We start from the raw sequence: 10,076 nt of genomic DNA, 5'->3' as shown, positions 1-10,076 counted from the left end.
AATGTAAGGAGTTCCTCGGAAAATTTGAAAATGTATGGTGTGCATACCATCAGATAAAATGTCACTAGTGATAGTTGTAGTGCCTTTAAGCACCGGTGCTAAGACCTGATTGATTAGAAGATCATCCCTAAACTAGAGATCGCCAAGAATTTGTTACTCGATGACTAGGTTAATATGGTCTCCTTGGATGAACCTATTGATAATCTTGAAATTAATATGGTCAATCCATGGCCTAAAATGGAGGATCGAATAATTCCACCTCTACCAACAGTATCTCAAAATTGGTGGATCCCTGATAATCCTAACACAAATTCTCCAAGAAATGTACGACAAGAAGTTTTAGAAACATGAAACGAATCTGACTTCCAACCCTATTTTATGAAAATAGCTCCTACCAATACGGCTAATATTCCTAGACCATCTAATGGCCCAAGAAAGAAAAATGAACCCAGAGCTCAAACCCAGGCGATAGTCTTCTTACTCAACTAAAGAAGACAAATGCCAATATTTCCATCTAGAAAATCCTGATGTATTCTATAGAACACAGACATTATGTTCTAAATGAAGTATACCCGTTAACACAACCCCTATAGAGTTAGTTGAAATTATTTTAGCAACCTTGTAAACTAACATGATAGGATTCGAGGATAAATATTTACATGCTCTTGATGAAACCCATGTTAAGGAACTCTACATTTCTGTGAAAATGACCGATAAAATTATTCTCACGACTCTAATCGACAATGGTTCAACACTAAACATATTGGGAAGACATTGGTTGCATCAGGCTAAGGCTCTAGCCTCCATCCTACATAAAAAAAATACGATTTATGGCTAACGATAAACTCATCACTATAGAAGGTGAGAAGTATGTCACAACCATCGTTGGTTCAACTCATTCCAACAACCCAAGGATTGAGTAAGTGGATTTGATATTTGTCCAATATTTAGACAAAGCTAAGATTCGTCTCACATTCCCGACTTTACATCATACAGTATCATGTACATGCATCTCATGTAGAAAATGAGATATTTACCAGGAATGGGTCTAAGGCCAAATGCTACTGGCATGTGTTCTTTTTCTTGGTTCTATTATAATTCGGATAATTTCGGTATTGGATACACTCCAACAAGTTATGAAGGTTCTAGAAAAAGGTAAAATATCTAAACAATATATACCTATTACCTATTTCTCCATACTTAAATGGACAGTTTATGCGAGAAGGGGAAGCCACACTGTGTTTTAATTTTCCTGAACCATTTTCCAATCAAGTTTTACAAACATGCTCTCCAGGTTTCGAACTCTTTTTAGATTTTTATTATAATCCTAATTCACATGTTAATATGATTATGAAAAGGACCGCTTATTGGAACGAAACCTTGGAGAAGTTGGCCACAAACGATCCCTCCATAACAAAAGAAGATTTGGATGATAAAAGTTCATGTGAAATCAATTCTGCAAACTTACCGGCAGCTAATAAACCTAAGAGTGTAATCAACCTAAGAGTTGATAGATAAAACACCCCTTATTTTACTGTGAAAAGTGTAATACTATAATTAATAAAGAAGTTTCTAACGACGATCCTGATCAGATGTCCTCTTCTTTTTGTAATAAAGCATCCAATAAAATACTAGAGTATAGTTCGAATAAATTCAGATGATGATGTTTCCTTTCAATCCGATATTAATTTCAAAATGAAAAACTTTTTGGAACATGAGGACGAAATTGTTTTCGTTGCTGAAACAACAATTGAAGTAAACCTTAATACGGTAGACGATCCTCAAATTATATTGATTGGGCAGATTCTGAATGATGACGAACGCCATGAAATGATAGAATTGTTAAAAGTCAACAAAGACGTGTTCGCCTGGTCTTACAAGGATATGCCCAACGTAGATCCTGTCATTGTTCGACATCATATTCCCCTCTATCCATAGGCTAAACCCGTCAAACATAAGTTAAGACGAATAAAAACTAAGGTTGTAACCAAAATTAAAGATGAAGTTCAAAAGAAGTTGGAAGCAATATTCCTTGAAATTGTGGACTACCCCACATGGATAAACAATGTAGTTCCTGTCTTAAAGAAAGACAGAAGGATGTGCGTGTTTGAAGACTACTGCGATTTGAACAAATCCAGTCCTAAAGATAACTTTCATTTACCTCATATCAACATTCTAGTTGATCAGGCCGTCAAAAATCAATTATTGTCTTTCATGAATAGTTTTTCAGGATATAACCAAATCTTAATCATTGAAGAAGACAAAGAAAAAACCATCTTTATAACAGAGGTATGTACATTCTGTTTCAGGGTCATGCCCTTTGGCCTTAAAAATATTGGGGCTACTACCAAAGAGTAGTAACTATGATCTTGCACGACATGAGCCATAAAGAAGTGGAAGTCTATATAGATTACATGATCGTGAAGTCTAAAGATCGATAGGGATACATTCTCAACTTGAACAAATTCTTGCAAAGAATTAGAAAGTACCGTCTTCGATTAAACACGAAAAAGTGTGCGTTCGGAGTCACTATTGTTAAGATGCTAGGCTTTCTTATTACTCAACGAGGAATAGAAGTCGACCCATCCAAAGTCGAGGCAATTACGGTTATTTCTACCCCTCGAAATGAAAGAGAAGTTCGCGGCTTCCTTGGAAAATTCAGTTTATTAGTCGGTCATTAGCAAACTAACCCTCACATGTGATCCCCTTTTTAAGGTATTGAAAAAGGATAAAAAAAAATTAGTGGGATTATCAACAAGAATTTGAGAAAATCAAGGACTATCTAAAGTCATCACTGATCCTTATGCCACCAAGGATTGGCGTTCCTTTAATTCTCTACCTCATAGTAACAGATTCGGCTATGAGTAGCCTATTGACTCAAGAAATCAAGAATAGACTCGAGATCATCGTTTACTATCTAAGCAAGAGAATGACCGAATACGAATTAAACTACTCATTACCTGAAAAAGTATGTTGGGAACTTTTATAGGTCACCAAAAGGTTGGGACATTATATGCAAGCACACCCTATCAAGTTAGTATCCATGTTGGATCCAATCCATTATTTATTTCAGCGAACGATGTTATCGCCCAAACTCGCTAAATGAATGATGATTATTTTTAAATATGATATTATATATACGGTTCAGAAATCTGTTAAAGGAAGCACTGTTGTAGACTTCCTGGAAGATCAACACAATTGAGCATTCTTATGAACACAACTTTCTAGATGACAACATAATGGGTGTCACTTCAAACAGGTGGAAATTAAATTTTGATGGAGCTTCATATAAGAAGGCTAAGTAATTGGAATTCTCTTGATAGATCCCAAGGGAACGTATAACCCCATCTCTATTAAGTTGGAACATTTCGTGACCAACAATGAAGTCGAATATGAGACATTTCTCTCAGGTCTCAAAATTGCATATTTCAAGGAGCAACAAAACTAGGCGTAGTTGGTGACTCTAACCTGGTTATATCCTATGTCAACAGAACATGACAAGTACGAGGAGAAATCTTTAAACCCTATAATACATGCATACTTCAGTTTATCGACAAGTTCGATTACGTGTCTTTTTTTCATGCGCCAAGAAAACAAAATCGCTTTACTGATGCTTTAGCTACGTTAGCAGCCATGAACTAAATCAATGTTGGAATTAAGCTCAAACCTCTAAAAATACGACAAAAACAGAAGCCCAATTTAGAAATTGGAGTGGTAGCCTCTATTTAAGTGTCCATCAAACCATGGTTCAACATTCTTCAAAAATACATTGAGTATGGAGAATATCTGTCCCATTTCCAAGTTAAGGAACAAAGAGTCATGCGCCAGTATTCCACTAATTATGCTTGGATAGATAACAATCTATATAAACGATCTTTTGATGGTTAAAACATGTTCTGCGTTGATGGTCCCAAAGCACAACGAATCGTAGAGGAATTACACGCATGAGTATATGGTCCACATATGAATGGATTAGATTTTTCCAACAAAATACTTCGTCTCGGATATTATTGGAAAAATATGGAACAAGAATTTGTCAGCTATGTAAGAAGTTGTCACCAATGCTAGATCTATGCTGACCAAAAATATACTCCGACATCTTTTCTTTACAGTATGATATCACCATGGTCATTTTCTACATGGGGGCCGGGGCATTGATGTCATTGAGAAATTTATCCCCCACGCGTCAAATAGACATGAGTTCATACTCGTAGCTATCAACTATTTTTCTATATGAGTTAAGGCAGCGTCTCAAAGATTCTGAAATCTACTCAAGTGATAAAGTTCATCTGCATAAATATCATAGCCAAATATGAGGTACCTCATGCCATTATTTTGATAATGGAAACACTTTCAAGGAAAGGTTTTATCCTTGCTCAAAGAATTCAAAATTGAGCACCATAAATCATCGCCTTATCGACCCCAAACTAACGGCGTAGTCGAAGTAGCTAACGAAAATGTGATTAGGATCATCAAGAAGATGACCAACACATACAAGGATTGGCATGAGAAGTTATTTGACTTATGGGATATTGTATGACTTCTCGGACATCGTAAGACGAAACTCCCTATTCTCTAGTATAAGATATGGATGTCGTACAACCTATTGAGATTGAAATCCCTACACTGAGATTCCTATTTGAGTCCCTATTCATTGAATAAGACTAGGTAAAATCTTGATATATTCAGTTGACGTTGATAGAAGACCACATGTTAGATGCGTTATGTAAAACCAAGTTTACCATAAATAAATGGCTGATGCCTTTAATAGGAAGGTCAAGCCCTGGAACATAAAGGAAGGTGACTTGGTGCTCAAACGAACCCGAGAACTGTTAGACCCTAGGGGCAAGTTCCAACCATGATGGGAAAGATCCTTCATAATTAAGAAAATCCTCTCTAGAGGTGCAGTCTGACTTTCTACAGTTAAATGTGAAGAATTTATTATTCCAAAAATTTTGACGCACTGAAATGATATTATGTGTAATATCAACACGTGCAAAGAATGTTTCACAATCCAGCCTTACCAGGAATATAATGGCTCTAATCTAGCCCTACTAGTATTAAAATGAATTTAGTCCCCGACCTCGAATGGACTATTCTACCTCTAGTTTTGTAATAGTATGTCATCATCAAAGGAAGACCTACGTGATAATTGATTCTTCCAAAGGAATAAAAAAAATGTGTCAAGGAAAAATGAAGATACGTAGGCAACCTATATATAGGTCTGGTCTCCACTCAACGTAAAACAAATAAAAGGAATGTACTATTCCTAGTTTTGTCTCACATAAAGTTTAAAGATAGTAGGAACCATGGTTCTTTCCACGAATTGGTGACACGGTTTTTAGGAAATAATAGAGGGAAAATCCAATAGGAGCTCTGTTAATCAAATAGTGATTGATCCCTCAAATATGACCCCGAGTTTCCAGAAAACTCTAATCGATAGATATTCTTAATAAGCTCATTTTCATGCTAAACGATTATCTAGGAAATTAAACCTCCATGGAAAGTTTTTGAAAAAAGAATTGGAATAAACCCCCAAAAACAATGTCAAAGCCGCAATTTGAGAAAGACGTTTCATTCCCCTTTGTACAAGAGAACAAGGAGAGCTAGACTCAAGATTTTAAAAAACATTATACATATATGTATAATAAATGCTCTCGTGTAGGTTGAGGTGTTGAAATCACCGTTTATGCTCACTCGGACGGTTGTCCCGATGACTATCGCAAGAGAAAAACGTATTGATACCTCCAGATACACCCCGGACCAAAAAAGAAAGGGAAAATTCTGAAGCTAGAAAATTGAAACTATCTCTACGACTATACCAAAAATAATCGAATTTTTGAAGGATTGCAGCCAACGACAAAAACAAACAAAAATATAGTGGAACGGGACCTCACGTCTCGGTCACCTTCCTTATAAGTTAATAGTTTGGATAATACGAGATTGAATAACATATGAGGAAAGGGAATTCAGGTTTCTTGAGTGAAACAATCTCTATCGATTACAGGAATGCTCGTACCTTAATCCCGAATACATTTCGAATCCGAGTTACCATGATTCGTGAATAGAATCAAGGTTTTTTATATTTTTAAAACATCATTTGAAATAGAACTGAGAATAATCCATCCCCAAGTAGCTTTTTTCAAAGCTCCCCACGCCACAGACAAACAAGGCACCATAAAGCACGACAAAGTAACATGCATCCCTTCCTTGAAATAACAAAACGTTTGGTCGACATTTCAACCAGTTGTGAAGGTCACTTCGTAAAATAATAGGGAAAAAGATTTTGTTGAAATATTCCTTAAACGATAAAAGTTCCTTAAAAGTCAACGGTTTTAGTCTAGTTGTGAATGTCATTTTGCCATGTTAAAGCCAAAGGACCCCTCAACACGACCGGTTGATGTTTCACCCAGTTGCGAAGGACACTTTGTCAAACTAGAAGAGATAAACTGTCAATCAGAACAACTCCTCTCATAAACAATCCCCAACTAAACTATTATTTTTTAGCGAGTTGTGAAGGTCACTTTGTATAAGACCTCTTCAAATCCCTATATATTGATAAGCACAATAGGTCATTATTATGATGCATAAAGCCCTATTTTAATAGGCATCTATGTAGGTCATTGTCATAAATATATTCCATCAGAGTGATTGTTATCACCATTCCCCAAAGTAGGTCTTAACTTATGATAGACATCCATGGAAGTCATTATTATGACCAATCTCCAGCGGAAAATTCCATCTCTTGATGGACATAGCGTGATTATTATCACTATTCCCTAAGAGAGTCATATTTGTTGATAAGTATTCAAAAAGAAGTCTTACTTGAAGTTGATAAGACTACTCCCCAACCAAGTTCTACCTCTTGATAGACATCATCGATCATTGTTATGATAAAGCCCTAACTAAGGCAACCTTTGGGGTTATTATAATAATTCATTCATAACCAAAGCCCTGTCATCTTATAGACATATAGTAAGACTATTGTGATAGTCTACCCCAATAAGATTCAATAGATAAAGAATTATCTTGTAACCACCCGACCTATGAATCATGATTATAATTCATCCATAGCATTTGTTGCTTCCAGGTTCTATCCTTCTACCTTATAGGTTGGGGTACAAAATTCAAATGTTCAACATCGGACCCACGTTTTCCAAAAACAAAGTTTCTTTCAAACTCGGTTCGAGAGAAACATTCTTTAAGCATGAAAATTTAACATACCCCAATTTATAATAATATTTATAATTTTAAAATAATATTTTAAATTTTTTAATTCCAAATAATTCAAAGGAGAGGTCAAAATTAAACCAGGACTAATTATTATGATAATTAAACCCTAATTAATAAATTAATAAAAAAACTAAAAATAATTTGGGATTAAAATGTTGTATTTATTTTATCCAAATTATACCAAAAAAGGAGTTAAAATAATTTAATTATAATTTTAGACATAAATTATGTGTAATTTATGGTCTAAATAATTAAATAAATACTCCCAAATAAAATAAAATGAACATAATTTTTATTGTTTTAAAAAAAATTGTGTATTAATTTGGTGAAGAAAAATGAAATAAAGGGTTAAATATTTGATTTCATATAACCCTTATATTAATAATAGAAATTGATGATCTAGTGTGGCCAAAATTATAGAAATCGATTGCAGCAAGAATTTCACCCATCGGATGAGCGTCTGGTCTACATCCAACACGCTAGGATGCTCCGCGTAGCCAGTTGTAACCGAGAAGAGCGCGCCCGGGACCACATAGGATCAACTAACGGGACGTCAATTTCTTTATCCGAAAACCCCCAAACGCTTGAACGCCTGACGGTCCGCCAACGGATTGCAACGACGCATTTTATTTTAATGAAACGATGTCGTTTTGGTCGTCTTCTTTGCAAACGCCGGAGAATCGCGCTCGATGCCAAAGATCTTCCAGAAATCCTATCTTCGTCGTTTCTCATCCTTATCCCTCCAAATTTCGCCTACGTGCACGTCTCTCATTCGCCATTATTTTGCCTAGGGTTTGAATTCAAATCATACTCTAGAACTAGGCCCCAATGATAAATTAGAAATCAAAGGGATGAACTTCAGAAGCCAAATTGAATACGAATTCGACTTCGAAACCGACCTAGCTTGGATATAAATACTCCTTAGGTCTCCTTTTTCAATCCATAGAAAATAATCCTACAATAATAGCCTGCTCAAAGATCTTCATCGGAACTCCAACGACTGTTTTTTGAAAAAACTTTTCCAGTGTTGTAAGAGTGATCTAAAGCTTTAGAAAGTTTCCTTAAGATCATAAGAGTGTTCTCCAATCACATGTAAGCTTCCAAACAACCCGTGGTTCATGCTGTGATTGAAAATTGAAAATTTTCAATTTCAATCGGGTTGAACTTGTTTATGGTTCAATTTTGTACATCCTATAGTTGAAATTGATCCTCAGATTATTTCCAAGTTTTCTGTCGAAAGAGATTTCATCATTTCAACCCCAATAAAAAAAAACAAAAATTTTGTTTTGAAAATTTAGAAACCTTAATTTTCGAGTTCTTGAGCATTTGAGCTTGGATTTTTATTCAAATAGTTGCCTAACATGTTTGTGAACATGTTATGATGAATTTCAAATCATATAACATACATCCCGATCAAGTTTGATCGAACTAAAATTTTTCAAAATAAGATTTTAAATTTCAGTTTTGAAATTTGTTATAGAGCGTGATTGATGTTCTTGTTTTGGTCATGTTTGATTATAAACACCATTTGGAAGTTGTTGGATCAAGAATTATACCATTAGATGGCCTAAATCGAAAGTTCCCAAATTTTACCTTAAAAATTATTTTAAAAAATAGATTGTCTTATGGCTCGATTGATCGGTTCTAGGATTAGGGGTTGTGATCCCTACATCCATCTAAGTTAATAGCAACTTACCGATCATGTTTTCATGATCTGCATCAAAAGTTATAAACCTACAACTTTGAACCAAATAAATGATTATTAGTGTTATTGGACCGAGTATTATAGGACCAAGGATCGAGAATCCTTGGTCCTAATCGAGACTAGGGACCAAGAAAATTAACCTAAGACCAAGATCAATGACCGATGTTCATGAGTTAGGACCGAGCCCTAGGACTGGTGTTCTTGAGCTAGGATCGAGAAATCCAACCAAGAGTTTTCACCTACTAGGACCGAGAAATTTGACTTGGGACCGAGACTCCCAGATCTTAGGACCGAGAGGTCCAACCTTGGGACCTAGTTTCCCAAACCCATGACCAAGAAACCTAGCCCTATGCTAGTCCAGGACCGATAGGTTTTACTCCTAGACCGATAATTTTAGCCAAGGACCGAGAGTCCTTGGCACCCTGACCTATTGATTTTGATCCTCTGACCAAGTATCCTAAACCCCAATCGAGAGCTCTCTCGATCTAGACCGAGTCTCTTCGGTCCCCGACCGATAAAAAACGGATCTGATCCTTAGGACTCCGGTCCTAAGGCCTGTTTTGTTTCACTTTTCAAAACCTAAAACTATTTTTATTATTTTGGAACCCCAATCAATTTTCAAATGATCCCGAGAGGTCGGAAAATGATTTCAAAATATTTTCGGGATATTTCCCAAACAAATATTTTGATTAAGGCTTCGTTTGGAATTTGTTTTTAAATTCTAACACCTTTTTTCTAATATTTTCAGGTCCTCTACTCAATCTTTTCTAACCGCAATCGCAAGCACGCACCTCTAAATAATTTTGTATAATTGTTTACGTAAACCAAACTTATTCTTGTTTAGAACCCTAGAGTACTAATTTAAAAAAATAAACGTTATAAACAAATCTTTTGATAGTCAAACTTTTAAAAAATAAAACTATTTTAACAGGCGCGGAGGACATAGCGCGTAAGTCTTTTCCGGGTGTAACTAAATAATGAACACCTTATGGAAACTCTGGTATAAAGTACGTTTGTACACGTACACATTTTTATTGATTTTTTCTAAAAAAACAATTGGCTCTTCAATTAAATAATATTTTTTTAATTAATTTAAATCGGATTTTAATCAAATTATTATTTGACTATAACAAATCCC

Source organism: Impatiens glandulifera, chromosome 2, assembly GCF_907164915.1.
Source record: "Impatiens glandulifera chromosome 2, dImpGla2.1, whole genome shotgun sequence".
In the NCBI taxonomy this organism is placed as follows: Eukaryota; Viridiplantae; Streptophyta; class Magnoliopsida; order Ericales; family Balsaminaceae; genus Impatiens; species Impatiens glandulifera.
Note: the sequence above shows the minus strand (reverse complement) of the source record.